Source organism: Lepidochelys kempii, chromosome 24 (genome assembly GCF_965140285.1).
Source record: "Lepidochelys kempii isolate rLepKem1 chromosome 24, rLepKem1.hap1, whole genome shotgun sequence".
Classification (NCBI taxonomy): domain Eukaryota; kingdom Metazoa; phylum Chordata; order Testudines; family Cheloniidae; genus Lepidochelys; species Lepidochelys kempii.
The window spans coordinates 12,221,715-12,243,523 of NC_136403.1; positions in this window are offsets into that span (position 1 = coordinate 12,221,715).

Here is a 21,809-nt window from a genome sequence, read left to right on the forward strand (position 1 = left end):
AACATACTTACCTTCTCCTTCTTCTGTTTACGTTTTTCCCGTGCTTTCTCCTCGTCCCTGCCGTTAAACACAAAGGTGGCCAGGCGGACAACCTCCTGGAGGGGTTTTCCTGGCCAATCGGGCACATGCTTAGAAAAATATTTTTTTATATCTGATGCTGCCTGATCAACATAAAAGGAGACCATCATAGGACGGTTTTCCTCTGCCTCAGGGTTTATACCGCCCCCATATACACGAACTTGCTTGGACAACCGGGCCAAAAAGGCGGGGGGTGCTCAGTAAGCTCTTGCCGACATTCGCGGATTTTAGACCAGTTAGCCATTTTACTACCAGCTTTACGTACAGCTTCTAAAAGGCCGTTTCTACCTGCCTTTAAAAGGCCCATTTGAATAGGCACATTAGGATTCCAATTGGGATCAGTCAGGGGCCAAGAAGCCCGGGTACTATCCTCCCCTGCCCAGCGCCTATTAGCATCCAGAATGGAATATTTCTCGTCAGGGGTAAAAAGTGTGTCCAGGATTACCTGGACATCTGCCCATGTAGGATTAAATGCAGTAAATACAGACCGAATGGTTTGCAGAACCTTCTCTGGATCGTCACGCAGGCGAGGCATCTGCTGTTGCCATGTTACTAAATCGCCTGGGCCAAAGGGGCAGTGAACATAAGAGAAGGGTAGCCGTTCACTCCCATCCATACTATGAGTAACAAGGGGTTGCTGAATGAGGGGAGCTTGCAGAGTAACCGGTGGGTCAATGGTGGGCCCGTACGGGCAGGGGGGTGGCAAGCAAGGAGATGATAGGCATAAGTCAGAAAGCCGAGGGTAAGCCAGGGGAGGGGCAGAAGCAGGCCAGGGAGGAGAAGAAACAGGCATAGCACAGAGCGGGGCTGAAGACCCCTGAGATAGATAGGAAAAGGAGGAGGAAAGAGGACGTCCTTTCGCACAGGCATAAGCCCAGTTGTCCCATACATACCAATAATCCATCTGGGCTGGAGCTTTGTCCTCCAGCCTCCTCCTAAGCGCTGTTAATGCATCCCCAGCAAAGGACCCGTCCAGTGTCCATTCAATAGATGTTTGAGTTGTTAGTGCTGACCACTCAACCTTATATAAAATAACAGCTTTCTTCCTACCTAACCCATGGGTGCCAGAAATATTCCCCCAATTCTCGAGAATTTCAGCCAAAGAGGTCCCCTTACTTACACTCTGCCCAGAACCCATAATGGGCTACCAAAAGGACACAAAATGTGCCATCTTATCACCTAAGCGATGGCTCACAGCCCCTCCTCCTCAGAGTTCTCAAAGGTGAACTCACCCTGTGCCGGCTGGAGCTGTCCGAGAGGAGGAGTGTAGTCTCGCTTGTAGGGGCGAGCCTAGAGTCCCTTCGTGGTCGCCAAACTGTTACGAATTACACCTGAGAGGACACGCACACAACTGCTGCGAATTATACCTTGTAGGACACGCACACAAATGCTATGAATTACACCTGGTAGGACACGCACAGTTCGAATCTAGGCTGAGGCACAGAAACAAAGTCCACAACTGCAGAGTTCCCAAAAGACACTAAGTTTATTACGCTCGAGCGTGGTGCCCCCCTGCTAGCCAGGAGGAGACCCTGAATACAGATTATACAAAGGTTATATACCTTTTAGCAAAGCATGTTGCCCTCGTGCATCGGAAACCTTAGCCAATAAACAAACCCTTGTCTTATCTACCACCTGTCCCTGCTTGGTGCATTCCTCGTGCTATACCAGTATGTTAATTACACAGCATGGTCCTAAAGCCATGCATCAGTAACTTTTATTATCAGGATGGGAGGCCTCACATCAAGGCCAAAAGACAGGGAGTTAGAGACTGACAAAAACCAGATACTAGGAATCAAGGCACTCTGGAGACAAGGAGGAGGATTTTCACAGGGATTCAGTATCTAAGGATCACTCCTCCTGGTGTATGATGTGCTGACATTTAAACAATGGTGGGCCCCAAACCAAAATGGAGTCACATGTGCTAACTTTTCCTTAACACAGCTCCCCACGATTTCCAGGAGGAACCCCTACTGTGCCAGCTTTCTACCTCTTTCTACCTCTTTCTACCTCTCTCCCAGGGTCAAGCCGCAGACTCCTCCACCCCTGAGACTGCTCACCGCAGTGCCCAAGGGGACCCTGTTATTGCAACAGTCCTTCTCGCTTGTCACACACTCCCAGGGGTTAAGCGTAGCTCCTCCACCCCCTGAAACGACTCCTCTCTGAATCTTCAGCACGCCTGGTCCCCGTCAATCCCCCTTCATTTTACTGCTCCCCAGTCACTTACTGCAGGAAGCTCCATCCACGGGGTGCAGTAGATCTCACCACTGCCACCAGTTGTCACAGAGATTGGGGGAGTCAGGGCCCTGCACCCCCACTTCCTGTGATTCACAGTGACTCTCAGCCAGCCAGTAGAACAGAAGGTTTATTAGAGATGACAGGAACACAATCCAGACCAGAGCTTGTAGGCATAAACAAGACCCCTTAGTCAGGTCCTTCTGGGGGGCAGGGAGATTAGTCCTCAGCTCTAGGGGCTCCCTCCTCTTCCCTAGCCCACTCCAAAAATGAAACCCCCTCCAGCCGACTCACCCAGCCTCCCTCCAGCTCCTCCTCCAGCCTTTGTCCAGTTTCCCAGGCAGAAGATATCACTTGGACCCAACCCCCCTCCCAGCTCAGGTTACAGGCTCAGGTATGGTCCCAGACAGTGAAGTCACCCCCTGCTATCTCATCACTGATGCAGACAGTCCCAGTAAACTCCCCTGCAACATTCCTAGGTCAATCCACCCCACTCATTCTCTGCTGCGTCATACCGCTACAGTCTGGGGACCGACTGACTAAGCAGAGGTTCTGCAGAAAAGGACCTGGGGATTACAGTGGATGAGAAACTGGATATGAATCAATAGTGTGTCCTTGTTGCCAAGAAGGCTAAAAGCATTTTGAGTTGCATTAGTAGGAGCAAAAAGAAAAGGAGTACTTGTGGCACCTTAGAGACTAACCAATTTATTTGAGCATAAGCTTTCGTGAGCTACAGCTCACTTCATCGGAGCTTATGCTCAAATAAATTGGTTAGTCTCTAAGGTGCCACAAGTACTCCTTTTCTTTTTGCGAATACAGACTAACACGGCTGTTACTCTGAAACCTGTCATTAGTAGGAGCATTACCAGCAGATCAAGGGAAGTGATTATTCCCCTCTATTCAGCACTAGTAACGCCACACCTGAACTCCTGAGTCTAGTTTTGGGCCCCCCACTACAGAAGGCATGTGGACAAATTGGAGAGAGTCCAGTGGAGGGCAACGAAAATGGTCAGGGCCCTGGGGCACATGATTTATGAGGAGAGGCTGAGGGAACTGGGCTTGTTTAGTCTGCAGAAGAGAAGAGTGAGAAGAGTGATAGCAGCCTTCAACTACCTGAAGGGAGGTACCAAAGAGGATAGAGCTCAGCTGTTCTCAGTGGTGGCAGATGACAGAACAAGGAGCAATGGTCTCAGGTTGCAGTGGGGGTGGTCTAGGTTGGATATTAGGAAACACTATTTCACTAGGAGAGTGGTGATGCACTGGAATGGGTTACCTAGGGAGGTGGTGCAATCTCCTTCCTTAGAGGTTTTTAAGGCCCTGCTTGACAAAGCCCTGGCTGGGATGATTTAGTTGGTGTTGGTCCTGCTCTGAGCCGGGGTTTGGACTAGATGACCTCCTGAGGTTTCTTCCAACCCTAATCTTCTATGATTCTATGAATAGGATGCTACATTAGTGTCCACATGGATTACTGCCTTCCTACACCTCTTGATGCAGGTTGCTCTGAATGCATCTACCCAGGGACTACATGCAAATACACATGGTTATATAGGATTACACAGGTATTTTCCTGCCCCCAGAACATTTCTGAACTGCATACTACCTCAGCCATACTTTGGGCATTGATTCCATCATCCGTAAACTACATTTAACCTTCCCCCACGCCTGGGCAGTGTACTGTTTACAGGCAGCTCATTATGTTGTGGCATGCGCTGTTTGTATGGTCTCACATACTAAAAGGGAAGGCAATATAAGGTTCTTACTTTTAATACTCCTGTCTGTTGTTTTGTCTTTGTAAGAATGTGCAAGTGTCCAGTAAAAAGTTAATGATAAATGCTTGCTTCACTGTTGTTTGCACTTCCCAGTCTCCATTCCGAATTCCATGTGGTCATTATGTTGGGGTGACAACCAGGCGCCGGTGTGCAGTTCACCATTAGCAGATATTCTAATTAGCAGATACAAGCTGCGGCTTCTAATACATTTTGCATTGGGTCATAAACCAGAAATCCATCCCATTCATGCCATAAGAACAACAGACGTGGAGTCTGAAACATACCAGGCTGAGAGGCCACTTCTGCCTCTTGTGTTTCTGTTGCTGGTTCCATTGCAGGCTGCTCCTTTGGGAGTCATCAAACACTGAGTAGGGGCCCTAGATGTGCTGCAACTGCTCTGGTCCTCAGGAACCAGTGTGAGCACAAGAGTCATTTCGGCAGCCTGATCTGGCTCTTGCTGGCTCCTCTCCCATGATATCCTGGATTCTGGGGGTCAGAAGGTCACCGTCATGGCTTCCCAGGCTGTCATGAAGCACTGGTGGCTCAATCCTCAGCACAGTAGCCAGCTCTTGGTCAAACTAGAGTGGTCACTCACGCATTATTGGAATACCAGCCTTTCCAGTACCTCTGTGAATGACACATGTCATGCTCCTGTACCAGTTATGGACTGGCTACGAAGCCTCCTTCCAAGCAATATACACACCAGATATGTTCACTGTAAGGTCCTTTAATGCTCTGCCAGGTATGGCTAAAGTTACTTTAACTAACTCTTTGACGCTTTTACAGATCCAGACTAACACGGCTACCCCTCTGATGCTTGACACCATGCAAGGCACTGCATTTAGCTGTGTGGAGTGGAGATCCATCAACCTCATGAAGAAACTTGCACAAGTACGGATAGATATCATCTTCCTTTCCAAATGCAAACGGATGGACATCATACCAAATGGACTGAGGTGAAAAATCCATTGCTATCTACATACTACACAGACCACAGTGAGAGATTATGCCATACACTATCAAAGAAACTGAGGAACCACCTGATCAGCATCCGATACAGCAAACAGGAAAACATCAAAAAAGAGTTCTCCAACCCGGAGACTCTCATAAATAACCAACCTTCCATACAAACGGACTTTACTAAAATAAGACAGGAGATCTACATTACACACTTCACCTCTCTACAAAGGAAAAAGGACTGTAAGCTGTCTAAAATCCTACCTGCCACATGGGGCCACAACACTGGTACCCCTAACTCACCCAGCAATATTGTCAATCTATCCAGCTACACACTCAGCCCAGCAGAAGAGTCTCTCCTATCTCGGGTACTCTCTTTCTGCCCCACCACCCCCACAAACATGATACAGTTCTGCGGTGATCTGGAAGCCTACTTTCGCCATCTCCGACTCAAAGAATACTTTCAAGATAACACTGAACAGCACACTGATACACAGATACCCTCCCACCAACAGCACAAGAAGAACTCCACATGGACTCCTCCTGAGGGTCGAAATGACAGTCTGGACCTATACATAGAATGCTTCCGTCGACATGCACAGGCAGAAATTGTGGAAAAACAACATTGCTTGCCTCATAACCTAAGTCGTGCAGAACGCATTGCCATCCACAGCCTCAGAAACAACCCTGACATTGTAATCAAAGAGGCTGATAAAGGAGGTACTGTTGTCATCATGAACATGTCTGACTACCAAAAGGAGGCTGCCAGACAACTCTCCAATACCAAATTCTACAGGCCACTTTCCTCAGATCCCACTGAGGAATACACTAAGAAACTGCACCATCTACTCAGAATACTCCCTACACTAACACAGGAACAAATCAACATACCCTTAGAGCCCCGACCGGGGTTATTCTATCTACTACCCAAGATCCACAAACCTGGAAACCCTGGATGCCCCATCCTCTCGGGCATTGGCACTCTCACTGAAGGACTGTCCGGATATGTGGACTCTCTACTCAGGCCCTATGCCACCAGCACTCCCAGCTATCTCCGTGACACCACTGATTTCCTGAGAAAACTACAATGCATTGGTGATCTTCCAGAAAACACCATCCTAGCCACCCTGGATGTAGAGGCTCTCTACACAAACATCCCACACACAGATGGAATACAAGCTATCAGGAACAGTATCCCTGATGATGCCACAGCACAACTGGTTGCTGAGCTCTGTAACTTTATCCTCACTCACAATTATTTCATATTTGGTGACAATAGACACCTCCAGACCAGTGGCACCGCTGTGGGCACCCGCATGGCCCCACAATATGCCAACATTTTTATGGCTGATCTGGAACAACGCTTCCTCAGCTCTCGTCCACTCACGCCCCTTCTCTACCTACGTTACATTGATGACATCTTCATCATCTGGACCCATGGGAAGGAAACCCTGGAAGATCCACCATGATTTCAACAGTTTCCACCCCACCATCAACCTCAGCCTGGACCAATCTACATGGGAGGTCCACTTCCTAGACACCACGGTGCAAATAAGTGACGGTCACATTAACACCACCCTATACCAAAAACCCACCGACTGCTATGCCTACCTTTATGCCTCCAGCTTCCATCCCAGACACACCACATGATCCATTGTCTACAGCCAAGTGCTGAGGTACAACCACATTTGCTCCAACCCCTCAGACAGAGACCAACACCTACAAGATCTTCACCAAGCATTCTCAAAACTACAATACCCACATGAGGAAATAAGGAAACAGATCAACAGAGCCAGACGTGTATCCTGCAAGACAAGCCCAGGAAAGAAACCAACAGAACTCCACTGGCCATCACTTACAGTCCTCAGCTAAAACCTCTCCAACGCATCATCAGTGATCTACAACCCATCCTGGACAACAATCCCTCACTTTCACAGGCCTTGGGAGGCAGGCCAGTCCTCGCTAACGGACAACCCGCCAACCTGAAGCATATTGTCACCAGCAATGACACACCGCACCATAGTAACTCTAACTTAGGACCCAATCCATGCAACAAACCTCGATGCCAACTCTGCCCACATATCTACACCAACGACACCATCACAGGACCTAACCAGATCAGCCACACCATCACCGGTTCATTCACCTGCACGTCCACCAATGTAATATACGCCATCATGTGCCAGCAATGCCCCTCTGCTATGTACATCAGCCAAACTGGACAGTCCCTAAGTAAAAGGATAAATGGACACAAATCAGATATTAGGAATGGCAATATACAAAAACCTGTAGGAGAACACTTCAACCTCACTGGACACACAATAGCAGATGTAAAGGTAGCCATCCTGCAGCAAACAAATGTCAGGACCAGACTTCAAAGAGAAACTGCTGCTGAGTTTCAGTTCATTTGCAAATTGGACACCATCAGCTCAGGATTAAACACAGACTGTGAATGGCTCCCCTAGGACAAGAGCAGTTTCTCCGCCCTTGGTGTTCACACGTCATCTACTAGAAGAGGGCCTCATCCTCCCTGATTGAACTAACCTCGTTATCCCTAGCCTGATTCTTGCTTGCATATTTATACCTGCTTCTGGGAATTTCCACTACATGCATCCGACAAAGTGGGTATTCTCCCACGAAAGCTTATGCTCCAATACATCTGTTAGTCTATAAGGTGCCCCAGGACTCTTTGCCGCTTTCACAGATCCAGATTAACATGCTTACCCCTCTGATGCTTTAACCAAGGAGTTTTACATGCATCGCCACCTAGTGGCTGAACAGTACAAGACAGTTTAGCATTCCATTAAAGGGTGGGCCTGCCCCCGCTAGCATGATCTTACAACAACTACACTGCACAGGGGATGCTATTTTGAAGAGCGTGCCACTCCGCCCCACCCAGCATGACCTTACACTCACTGAGATCATGCCAGTGAGAGCAGAGTGGCACACTCTTCAACATGGCATCCCCCATCTGACACTGGATATGTAACCCTTCTGCCAGGCCAAGTTGATAGCAGCAAGGGCCGGGTTCAGTACACAGGGGTTCCCTCTCACCAAAGCAAATGCAAAACTGGCTCGAGCCCCCACCCAGTGACCTGGGAAAATCTTACACACCCCCTGGGCACCTCAAAGAGGCAATACTTCCCCTCTCGCAAGCACAGAGTCTTGGTGTAGTAGAGAATCTTTAATAACATGAGGTAAACAACATCAGCATTAAATTGGGGAAACACCACAACTAGTGTTCATTAACCAAACCATGACCAAAGACCCACCCCAAAAAATTGGGCCACATCCTTTCCCTTGGGATCTTGAGTCCCAGAACCCAAACGTCTCTTGAGTCCAGCAATCCACAAATCTCCCAAAGTCCAAAAAGTCCCGCCCCAGAGTTCAAAAGTTCATCTGCAGAGTGTTACTCCCCAGTCTGGCTAAAATGTGCCTGTGTGTGGGGAAAAGAGGTAAGGGGCACCTTACGTGTCCTGAAGCTGACTGCCCTACAGGGCTCTGCTCCACCACGACCGGCTCTGCTCTGCACAGCTCGTCGTCTCACGAACAGCTCTGCTCAGCTCGCCGTCTCATGAACACACCGCTGTCTCACAAACAGCTCCGCTCTACCACGACTGGCTCCGCTCAGCGTCTCACGAACACTCCGCCAGCCTATCCACGAACAGCACTGCTGCACTCTAGATCTTCCGGCTCCCCACTACTTGACACAGCTCTCAGTGATTTCAGCTCATAGTAGTGGGAGCCTTAGTGCTGGTGCACCACAAGGCCAAAGTGAATGCAGCACAGTACCTGTAGCAAGATGCTTAATAGACCCAAAATTAGCTCTGACATTCCACAGTGGAGAGAGACAGAGGTGCAACTGGTGCTTCAGGCCCTCACAAAGGGACCCACACTACCAGGTACTAATACCTACCTCAAGTCTCTCTCAATTCACAGAGTTTTGGAACCCATGTCCCTTGCCTAGCGAGTGCTACTCAGTTGATGGTGAGTCCCTCCATCATAACAAAAGGCCAAGTACAGTTCCAAGCACAGTTCCCATAATCAGGGTAATAACAATTTATTCTTCCCACCCCAATAACAGAGACACTGGGGATCCCACAACAGCCAAAGTGACCATTTGGGCAGTTATGGCCTCATTCTATGCGGGGTGGGTGTGCCTATGCAAATGAGATCAGCCCCTGAAGTTCTTTTCCACAACTTGCCACACCTCACCACTAGATGTCAGGGTGGAGCCCATCCTGACTCTGCTTACAGATACAACCATGCCTGTTTTTGTCTCAGTATGGGATGGGGGACAAGCCTTAGAAAAGCAGAAGTGTCCGTTTTAAACCTGGACAAATGGCTTGCCTAGGTCAAACTCCTTGTTTGAAGATGACGGAGAGTTCCCAGGGGTGCAGTTCTCATCCCTGGTTTTCCAGTAGTTGTTTTTGAACTGCTTATGCTACTTCTTGCACTGGCCACCAGTCTGGTGAATCACCAACACTACCAACATCCTCACTATTTCCTGGTATGCATGGTCATTCCTGGAACTCATGCTAAAGACAAACAGTTTGCTTGCCTCGCACCAGAGATTAACCGAAATATGGCTGTGCGCCCAAGACCAGCTAGCAACATGCCTTGCAAAGGGCTTCTTCATATCAGTGGCCATTACAAACACAGGATAAGGTTCACTCTGCTTGCAGCTCAGCAGTCAGAATAGAATGGAAGTTAAACATTGAACCACTGTACTTGCACCTGGGCGGCTGCTTCCATTTCCTGGGAGTCGATTAGCTAGTCTTGGGACACAAAGGACAGCGTACCATGGATTGTGGGATAGTGTTGGCAGACTCTCAGGACCCATGTCTAGGGGTCCTGGGCTCAAGCTGCATCCACCCTGGATAACGATGGATGGGACTGGGGAATCCTCCCGTCCCTGCGTGGACTGCAGCACAGCACAGTGGGCTGCAAGCAGGAGGTGTGGGGGCAACTACACATATGCAGCAGCAGGATGTTGCAGAGGGGACATAGGGGAGACTTTGGTCTTTATAACCCTGTGCTGCACTTAGGGTGACCAAGTGTCTGGTTTTCGACCAGAACACCCAGTCGAAAAGGGATCTTGGTAGCTCTGGTCACCACCACTGATCGGGCTGTTGACTGGTTGGCAGCACCACACCGCGAGGATAGCAGGCTCCCTGTTAGTCTCTGCACCACGCCGTGCGGCTCCCGGGAAGCAGCCGGCATGTCCCACCCCTGGCTCCTATGCCTGGGGCAGCCAGGGGGGCTCCACACACTGCCCCCACCCTAAGTGCCACCTGGAACCGCAGCCAATGGGAGCTGCAGGGGCGGCACCTGTGGACAGGGCTGTGTCTCCATGGAGGAGCTAGAGGGGGGACAGCCCACTCCCATACTCCAAATCCCTCAGCTCCACCCCCAAGCCTGGTTCCCCCTCCTGCACCCCAAACCCTATATCCCTGTCCTCACTCCAGAGCCCACACCCCCTCTCGCATCCTAACCCACTGCCTCAGCCTGGAGCCCCCTCCTGCTCTCTGAACTCCTCATTTATGGTGCCACCCTGAAGCTTGCACCCCCAGCTGGAGCCCTCACCCCCTCCTGCACCCCAGCCCCCTGAGCCAGCCCAGTGAAAATGAGCGAGTGAGTGAGGGTGGGGAGAGTGAGTGACAGAGGGAGTGATGGAGTGAGCCGGGGGCAGGGCCTTGGAGGTGGGGGGGCAAGGGTGTTCGGTTTTGTACAAGTAGAAAGTTGGCAACCCTAGTTGCACTGCCCCTGAGGACTGAGCTAGGAACTGTTGCCTGGTTACTTTATTGTTGTTTAAAGTTATTGTGCTTGATTTATGTGCACATTTTAGTCACTGACAGTCTCTGTTACTCAGAATGTGCAAGTATTTATGGGGACTGGAGCCTCTGGAGCCAAGGGCTGGGAATGCCTGCAATGCCGGCCTCCAAGTTTTTGGGACACCGAGGAACCGCCAGCCATCAGAAGGCTGGCTATCTGCAGGGCTCACAACCGCGCCCTGCAGTAGGGTCAGTTTCAATGCAACAGGCTCTGTTTTCATTTTTACATTTTGTTCTTGTTTGTAAGAAGCTGCAAACTTCCTGCTGAATGTGGTTCTGAGTCTGATGTACAATTAGTGCCCGTATCAGTGGCAGGTTGAAAGAGTTCAGTGTGTGTGTGGTTCTTCTGCTGTTGGCTTTGCCTGCAGCCATGCCACCTTATGCTGTGACCCTGTGAGATCTTGTAAGTTAAACAGCTTTGGGGATAGCACAATGGTTAGATGAGACACTCCAAGGAAAACTTTTTTAGGTCAAAGTTGCTTGTATTCCTTGGCTATGGAATTGCACCCTGGTGATTTAATCAATCCATCATTGTCCACTGGCCATGGTTAAACTTAACATTCCATTAAGGATTGTCCATGATAACAAGTTAAACATAACTTATCTCTGTCTCTATCTGATGTAAAATAAAGAAATCTGGACTAAAAGGTATTTGTATTTCTTACTTTGCTTTTGTATTCTACAATTTTCATTCCAAAATTGATAAATTTAGCAATTTGCTTATAAAAAGCTCTGCTGTACAAGGTAAAGTAAGAGCCTTTCAAAAAAGGGCTTCAAGTTTGATAGATTTCAGAGTAGCAGCCGTTTTAGTCTGTATTCGCAAAAAGAAAAGGAGGACTTGTGGAACCTTAGAGACTTTAACAAATTTATTTGAGCATAAGCTTGATAGAGTGATCTTTACAACACCAGAGGTTTCAGAATGAATGACGAGAGACCACACTGTCTTAAAATCCTGCGGTGCTTTACTGAAGTCACAGCTGTCACACAGCACTGCTCACTTAGGAGAAGGCAGCACCATACAGAATTCTCAGTTTCCATTCCCCAGACCCTCTTTCATACCACACTCACCTGCCACCCCTTTATTGGGGAAATCACATTGTACTTCCTGCCCCTACTTGTACCCTGTCTGCCCCCCTCCAATTCATTGCAGTGAGCGCCCCTTCCTGGGATATAATACACACTCTACCCCTCCCCAAAACATGACATTGCCCACCCTTCCCCTGGTCCACAAACATGATGCTCTGTCCTCCCACAACAGTTAGACATTCCAGGCTAGGCATTGTTTCTAAGTCTGGGCATTGGTTTGTCATGTCTGTAGGTCAGCAAGATCCTTTGTTCCTGTTAGATCTGAACAATATGAGCAACTCATGGTTGGGCAGTGAATTCTCTGGGTATTGGGGGCTACTCAGCACATACATCAGCTGAGAAAACTGGCATCAGCATATTTGCCCCCTCACTATAAGGGACCATTGCATAGGCGGTCTGGTCTAGCAGACACAGTGGGGCTAGGATGCACACATCAGGGACAGTAATCAGTGAGCAGGGGTTGGAGGAATTGCTAGAGCCATGTTCAGTAAGCAAGAGTCAGAGTCAAAGTTAGGTCAAGGTCAGAGACCAGGTGAAGTCTGGAGTCACAGCAGGCCCAAAGTCTGTATAGTTGCCAATACAAACTTCCTGGTGCACCCTCCAGGGTTAAAAAGGGCACTTGGCTAACCAGAGAACCAAAAGGTACTGTCATTTTGGGTCCCTTGAGTGGTACTTCCTGTGACACCTACTCTCCACAGTGTTCCCTGGGTGTGGTGCTGTGTGGCACTGTGGGAACATCAGCTGTCCCAAGATCTGCAAACTCAGGTTCTTGTCCCTGTATCCTTACGTTACTGCCCCCCCTCCCTCTAGGGCACTTCCTCTGAGTGGGCACTGGGCCTCGTTTATGTGGGAGATCTTGATGAAAACCTTTTGCCAGGGTGTGGGCACAGGCAGCAGGTTCCCAGGGAAATTCTTCAGGGCCATAGTTCTCCCAATTGATTAGGAGTACAGCTTAGCACTGAAGATAGCATGGCCTATATATTCCTCATGCCCTATTATCTGGACTGGCTGGGGCAGCTGTTGGGACCGATCAGGAAAGGGCCCTCTGTGTAAGGTATAAGGAGAGGTACATGGGACATAGGATGTACCTTAGGGGATTGAGAGAGCTGCAATTGGAAGATGACAGGGTTGATTTGTTAACAAATCCAGAAGGGTCCGAGGAACTGGTGCTCTAGCTTGTGGGATGGTCTGTTCTTAGTAGGGTAACCTGACAGCAAATGTGAAAAATTGGGAAGGGGTTTGGGGGTTGTCAAGGTTCCTCCCCCACTCTGAACTCAAGAGTACAGATGTGGGGACCTGCATGAAAACCTCCTAAGCTTACTTTTACCAGCTTAGGTTAAAACTTCCCCAAGGTACAAATTAATTTTATCCTTTGTCCTTGGAATATCCACTGCCACCACCAAACTCTAACTGGGTTTACTGGGAAACGTAGTTTGGACACGTCTTTCCCCCCAAAATCCTCCCAACCCTTGCACCCCACTTCCTGAGAAAGGTTTGGTAAAAATCCTCACCAATTTGCATAGGTGACCACAGACCTAAACCCTTGGATCTGAGAACAATGGAAAACATTCAGTTTTCTTACAAGAAGACTTTTAATAGAAATAGAAGTAAAGGAATCACCACTGTAAAATGATGATGATGAGATTACTGGTTCTGTGAATGAAGGGAAAGCAGTGGATGTATTGTTTCTTGACTTTAGCAAAGCTTTTGACACGGTCTCCCACAGTATTCTTGTGAGCAAGTTAAAGAAGTATGGGCTGGATGAATGGACTATAAGGTGGGTAGAAAGGTGGCTAGATTGTCGGGCTCAACGGGTAGTGATCAATGGCTCCATGTCTAGTTGGCAGCCGGTGTCAAGTGGAGTGCCCCAGGGGTCAGTCCTGGGGCCGGTTTTGTTCAATATCTTCATAAATGATCTGGAGGATGGTGTGGATTGCACTCTCAGCAAATTTGCGGATGATACTAAACTAGGAGGAGTGGTAGATACGCTGGAGGGCAGGATTAGGATACAGAGGGACCTAGACAAATTGGAGGTTTGGGCCAAAAGAAATCTGATGAGGTTCAATAAGGATAAGTGCAGGGTCCTGCACTTAGGACGGAAGAAAACCAATGCACCGCTACAGACTAGGGACCGAATGGCTAGACAGCAGTTCTGCGGAAAAGGGCCTAGGGGTGACAGTGGACGAGAAGCTGGATATGAGTCAGCAGTGTGCCCTTGTTGCCAAGAAGGCCAATAGCATTTTGGGATATATAAGTAGGGGTATAGTGAGCAGATCGAGGGACGTGATCGTTCCCCTCTATTCGACATTGGTGAGGCCTCATCTGGAGTACTGTGTCCAGTTTTGGGCCCCACACTCCAATTTATCCTCATCCTTCTTGTAGAGAGTCCAGTGAAGGGCAACAAAAATGATTAGGGGTCTGGAACACATGACTTATGAGAAAAGGCTGAGGGAACTGGGATTGTTTAGTCTGCAGAAGAGAAGAATGAGGGGGGATTTGATAGCTGCTTTCAACTACCTGAGAGGTGGTTCCAGAGAGGATGGTTCTAGACTATTCTCAGTCGTAGAAGATGATAGGACAAGGAGTAATGGTCTCAAGTTGCAGTGGGGGAGGTTTAGGTTGGATATTAGGAAAAACTTTTTCACTAGGAGGGTGGTGAAACATTGGAATGCGTTACCTAGGGAGCTGGTAGAATCTCCTTCCTTAGAAGTTTTTAAGGTCAGGCTTGACAAAGCCCTGGCTGGGATGATTTAATTGGGGATTGGTCCTGCTTTGAGCAGGGGGTTGGACTAGATGACCTCCTGAGGTCCCTTCCAACCCTGATATTCTATGATTCTATGAAATCAGGATGGTAGGTACCTTACAGGGTAATTAGATTCAAAACATAGAGAATCCCTCTAGGCAAAACCTTAAGTTACAAAAAAGACACACAGACAGAAATAGTCATTCTATTCAGCACAATTCTTTTCTCAGCCATTTAAAGAAATCATAATCTAACACATACCTAGCTAGATTACTTACTAAAAGTTCTAAGACTCCATTTCTGGTCTATCCCTGGCAAAAGCAGCATACTGACAGACACAGACCCTTTGTTTCTCTCCCTCCTCCCAGCTTTTGAAAGTATCTTGTCTCCTCATTGGTCATTTTGGTCAGGTGCCAGCAAGATTACCTTTAGCTTCTTAACCCTTTACAGGTGAGAGGATTTTTCCTCTGGCCAGGAGGGATTTTAAAGGGGTTTACCCTTCCCTTTATATTTATGACTGGGGTAATAGGAGCCTACATAAGAAAAAGACCCAAAAATCAGGACTGTCCCTATAAAATCGGGACATCTGGTCACCCTAGTTCTTAGGGAGTGGTTTTGCTGCAAGCCAGATCTTTTGACCCACCATGAGAGCTGGACCTTCCTGGCATAAACAGTCTGTGCACCACTTGTTGTCTCTTTTCGCATCTTCATCCTTAAGCTCCTCTTGGATATGGTGAATTTTTGGATCCAGTTGGTGGCTGTTTGGTTCGGGGAGTCTGCTGGCAAGGCCAGGTGGAAGCAAGGGTGGAATACATAATTTGCAAAGAAGGGACTCTACCCCATACAGCTGTGGTCGGCATTGTTGTATGAGAACTCAGCATAAGGAAGGAAGGAGAACCAGTTATCTTGATGGTAGATGACAAAGCACTTTAGGTGTTGCTCTAATACCTGGTTCACCCTATCTGTCTGCCTATCTGTCTGGGGGTGATACATGAATGAGATAAAAGCCGGAGTGCTTCATGCTAGAAGTGTGAGAGAAATTGTAGGCCTTGGCCTGAGGTGATACAGTCTAAAAGCCAATGAAGATGGATCACATGCACCCAGTGGGAGTCAAGCCATTATTTCAGCAGAAGACAAGCTGTTACAGGGCATGAAGTGCACCATTTTGGTCAATTAGTCTACAACAGTCAAGCCCATTATGTGCCATCAGAGTCAGGGAGTTCCACTATAAATTCCAGGGTGACCAAGGCCAAGGGTCTATGTGGGGTCTCCAGGGATACTACATTACTGAGGGCCTTGGTGCATGCACACAGGTCACAAGAGTCAACATAGTCCTGGACTTCGGCTAGCATATGGGGCCACCAGAAGAAACAGGAAGCCATGCAGAAAGTCTTAAGGCAGCCAAAGTGGCCTGCCAATGGAGTGTCATGGCAGAGATGGAGCACTTCTAGCCAGGGACTCCCCACTAGAATGTGCATGCACTCACCGAGGTAGATCATCACATCCTATCTGGAGCATTGCATTTTAGTTCTGACTTTCATTTTCTCAGGCTGTTCTATCACCTCTTAGGGTAACTGATCACCCCACAAAGCAGATCAGATTAGATCAAGTAGGTCTTGGTGTATTGTGTCACTAAGGAAGTTGCAAGGTTTTAGGTGATTCTTGGTTTGGCTCCTTGCCTTCTTGGTAGTATTCCCCCTTTTGGGATAAGGCATCAGCTTTCCCATTCCTGGTTCCTGGATGATAACTGATGATGAAATTGAACCGAGAGAAGAACAATGCCCTCCTGAGCTGCCTTTGGTTCAAGGCTCACGCCTTACACAGATATTCAAGTTCTTATGGTCAGAAAAGACTTGCACTGGGTGTCGAGCTCCCTCGAGGTGATGGTGCCACTCTGAGAGGGCTGATTTAATTGAGAGTAATTCCTTATCTAATATCTCGTAATTCTGTTCAGCAAGGGCGAGTTTTCAGGAGTAGTAGACACAGGAGTGCAACATTTGTTTGGATCATGCCTCTGAGAAAGTATGGCTCCAATGGCTAAATTGGAAGCATCGGCTTCCACTATGAACACCTGGGCTGGAGCTGGGCGTGCTAGAATGGGAGCGGTGGTGAAAGCAGCCTTGCGCTGTTCGAAAGCATGGTGAACTTTCGGTGTCTAAACAAATTTGGCAGCCTTGTGGAAGAGACTGGTCATGGGGGCTATTTGTGCTGAGAAACCTACAGTGAACCATCGGTAAAAATTCACAAAGCCCAGGAAGTTCTGGAACTCCCAGGGCATGTGGGCATTGCCCAGCTGCAGATAGCCTCCACGTTCCGGGGGTCCCTCTAGATGCCCTCTGCGGAAAGGATGTAACCCAAGAATTCTGTGGAGGACTGGTCAAAGGTAACCCCCTATTTCAGTGTGTTGCATATCCTCCTCTAGAAACTAATAGTCTTAGCCAGAAATGAGGTTATTTTAGGCCAAGTGGTACAGAACTGTGCTGCAGTGTTAAAGGGTTAGGGGTCAAATCCCACTCCTGGTTCATAATGAAGGGAGGGGCTTGCGCATAATAAAATTTGCTCTTTGCCTATTTTCTTTTGTAAGAAACCTATAATATTACCTGTGAAAAACAAGGTTAGAAGAATGGTTTTTGGTTTGCAAATGCAGGCACTCAAACGTTAGGATACACCAGAATGTTTTGGGGTCTGACCCCGACGCTCACTAAAATATAAATAAAAATTTGCATGCCAAACCAGTGCTTCTTCATACACTAAGTATTTTCATACTAGGATGTGATCGATCTTTCTGCATTGGGTTTATCATCCTACGTTTTGTGGGTTTTGCATAGCAAAAAAAGGCACTAAAAAGATAATGGGGTCTGTTAGAAACCTCAATGTTTGTCAATGGGGAAATTGAAAGTACACTTCCAAGGTCTTTGGGAGTCTCTTGGATCCCAAATATGTACAAACATTTTAATAAAATGTGAGAGGCAAAACACTGCCTCTTTTTTCTTTAAGTGTTCTCAAACTATGAGGAGGACAACCTGTTAGCATGATTTTGTCTGCATTCCTGTTGTGGTTTTAGTGGAGCAGAAAAGCCACTCAAAATGTATTGGGGTCAGTTAGACCCCAAAATAATTATCCAGGTATTCCAGCATCTGCTTGTTTATATTTTGAGGAAGCAGTTATAACATGATTATGTGAACCTTTCAGCATTGTTTTTATCATCATAATTTCAGTGGTTTTTGTCTTTCACAAAAATACAGTCACCAAAAGTGTCTGTGAGATCCCAGATGACATTTTCCTCATGTATCAACACAATTGTCTAGCACATTGAGTTTGTTTGAAAATAACACTGTCAAATTAAATTTCTGGGAACCTACACTTGCTAGGAAGAGTTTCTGGGGAAGCCACAGTTGTCAGATACATTTTCTGGCAAGCCCACACTTGACAGATGCTGTTGCTGGGGAAAAGACTTGCTTTTGACAGAAGCAGTTTCAGTTTAACGCCTCTTGCCCTGTTACCATCAATGGCAGTGGCTGTGTTTGAAAGCTCCATTGGCTGTGTATTTTGCTTCTGAGTGAGACAAAATGACAAGAAAAGTTCCTGGGAATTGACACAGAGGAACCCGATGGTTCTGACATGGTGCAGGTTAGCAGCGATGACTCTGACTGGGAGCCTGGTGTTGTGGCACAGGGTGGTGGCGCGGAAGCAGGGGAAGATGAAATCACTGAGGAAAATTACTCCAGTGATATTGCTGTGCAGAAAAGTCAGGATGTGCCTGCACACTTTTACCTGTCCAAGAGCAAAGCTGAAAAATGGGGAAAGACAGAACAGATACCAGCAAAACCTCCAACCAGAAACAGTTCTCTGTAGTAACTCAGAACCCTCCCCATCTAGTGCCCCATCTCCAGACATTTGGGACATTTACAGTCGCAGATTGGCAATATGTCACTGTAGGCAGTCTCAGCATACCATCCCCTCCATAAAGTTATCTAGCTCAGGTTGGAGCCAGTTAGGTTTTTTGCTCCCACTGTTCCCCTTGCACGGCTGTTGCAGAATTTCACTCCTCAGATGGTTAGAAACCTTTATTTAATTTCAGGTCTAATCTCACTCTCCAGAATTCTAACAAGTATGGGGCTGAGTTGCTTGGGAGTACTTGGCGGCCAATACTAGACACAGAACTTCATGCCTATTTGGGACTGCTTATTTTAGAAGGTGTTTATAGATCTAGCTGTGACCATGGAAAGTCAGAATTCAAAGCCACCATTTCACTCCATCAATTTCAAACTTCAACAAGCGTCCTGCGTTTCGACAACAGAGAAGCACACAGAAGTCAAAATGAGACCATTAATCTTGCTCCTATTTCAGAGACACGGGGTTTGTTTGTTAGTACTCTACCCAGGTGTTTGGTTTACTTATGAGAGTGTCACCACTGATGAACAGCTGGTGGCTTTCCGTGGTCGCTGCCCTTTCAGGCAGCATATGCCTTCAAACTCACCCAGGCACTGCATCAAATTCTGGCTATGCCGTGACTCTACAATGTCTTATGTTTTAAATACTGACATATAGACTGGCAGAGAAGGGAATGCAACAGCAGCAAAAAATTTGGCAAGCAATGTGATTAACAAATTGGCATAAGTTTTAGAAGAAACAGGGAGAAATATCACAATGGATAATTTTTTTCACCAGTGCTGGTCTTGCAAGGGACTTGCTGCCCAAAAAAAAACAAACAAAAAAAACCTTACTTTGGTTGGCACAGTGAGCTTGAACAAGCCTGAAATTCCTGCTCAGTTCCTTCCCCAACAGCAAAAACCAGTCCCCTCCGGTTTGTTTGGTTTCCAGGAAAATATGACCCTTGTGAGTTATGTACCCAAAAAGAGGAAAGTGGTAATACATCTGGGGCTGAAGCAAAACCAGACATCATTCATTTTTATAACAAAACAAAAGATGTGGACACTTGTGACCAGATGATTGCCTTATTGACCACAAAACAGATGGGCACCCCCAGCTGGAGCTCTTACTCCCCTCCCCCGTGCCCCATCCTCCTGCCCCAGCCCTGATCCCCTTCCAGCCCTCCGAACCCCTCAGTCCCAGCCTGGAGCATCCTCTTGCACCCCAAACCCCTCATCCCCAGCCCCACCAGAGAGCCTGCACCCCCAGCCAGAGCCCTCATGCCCCACCCCGTGCCCCAACCCCCTGCCCCAGCCCTGATCCCCCTCCCAACCTCCAAAACCCTTGGTCCCAGCCCAGAGTACCCTCTTACACTCCAAACTCCTCATACCCACACCGCAGCCCACGCTCCCAGCCGGAGCCCTCACCCCCTCCCATACCCCAACCCCCTGAGCCAGCCTGGTGAAAATGAGCAAGTGAGTGAGGGTGGGGACACTGAGCGACAGCGGGAGGGGAGATGGAGTGAGCAGGGGGTGGGGCCTTGGAGAAGGGGTGAGGCCTCAGAGGAGGGGTGGGGTAGTGGCTGGGGCAAGTGTGTTCAGTTTTGTGCAAGTAGAAAGTTGGCAACCCTAGGGGATCACCCACGGTCCCCTCAGGCAGGGGAAACAGTCAGAGATCGCCTACACTCCACTCAGGCAGGGAGCAGCAGCTAGGAGGTAATTCATACTTTCTCCTCTCACTCCCCTCTCCAATTGGCTTAGTCAGCTTCCTGTCCCCCCGGGTTCCCCCAATCACCAGGCACAATACCCTTGGTGAGGTGAGCACACTGCTGTCTTCCCTGTCTCTTGTTTACTGAGCAACAAGCTTGGCTCCCTTTTTCATCAGGCCCGTTAACCCAGGTTACACTCGGATAGAAATTCCATGCTTGACAAATAAGAGTATAGCACTAGGAATATACTACCAACCACCTGACCAGGATGGTGATGGTGACTGTGAAATGCTCAAAGTGATTTCAGAGGTTACAAAACCAGATGACCCAAAAAAAATGGGACATTTCAACTATCCCCACACTGACTGAGTATATGTCACGTCAGGACTGGAGGCAGACATAAAATTTATCGACATCATTAATGACTGTTTCTTGGAGCAGCTAGTTCTGGAACCCGCAAGAGAAGACACAATTCTTGATTTAGTGGAGCACAGGATATGGTCAAAGTGGTGAATATAGCCGACAAGCTCAGTAATCATAGAATCATAGAATATCAGAGTTGGAAGGGACCCCTGAAGGTCATCTAGTCCAACCCCCTGCTCGAAGCAGGATCAATTCCCAGTTAAATCATCCCAGCCCGGGCTTTGTCAAGCCTGACCTTAAAAACCTCTAAGGAAGGAGATTCCACCACCTCCCTAGGTAACGCATTCCAGTGCTTCACCACCCGCCTAGTGAAAGTTTTTCCTAATATCCAACCTAAAACTCCCCCACTGCAACTCGTTCTGTCATCTGCTACCACTGAGAACAGTCTAAATCCATCCTCTTTGGAACCCCCTTTCAGGTAGTTGAAAGCAGCTATTAAATCCCCCCTCATTCTTCTCTTCCGCAGACTAAACAATCCCAATTCCCTCAGCCTCTCCTCATAAGTCATGTGTTCCAGTCCCCGAATAATTTTTGTTGCCCTCCGCTGGACGCTTTCCAATTTTTCCACATCCTTCTTGTAGTGTGGGGCCCAAAACTGGACACAGTACTCCAGATGAGGCCTCACCAATGTTGAATAGAGGGGAACGATCATGTCCCTCGATCTGCTGGCAATGTCCCTACTTATACAGCCCAAAATGCCATTGGCCTTCTTGGCAACAACGGAACACTGTTGACTCATATCTAGCTTCTTGTCCACTGTAACCCCTAGGTCCTTTTTTGCAGAACTGCCTAGCCATTCGGTCCCTAGTCTGTAGCCGTGTGTGGGATTCCTCCGTCCTAAGTGCAGGACTCTGCACTTGTCCTTGTTGAACCACATCAGATTTCTTTTGGCCCAATCCTCTAATTTGTCGAGGTCCCTCTGTATCCTATCCCTACCTTCCAGCGTATCTACCTCTCCTCCCAGTTTAGTGTCATCTGCAAACTTGCTGAGGGTGCAATCCATGCCATCCTCCAGATAATTAATGAAGATATTGAACATAACCGGCCCCAGGACCAACTCTTGGGGCACTCCGCTTGATACCAGCTGCCAACTAGACATGGAG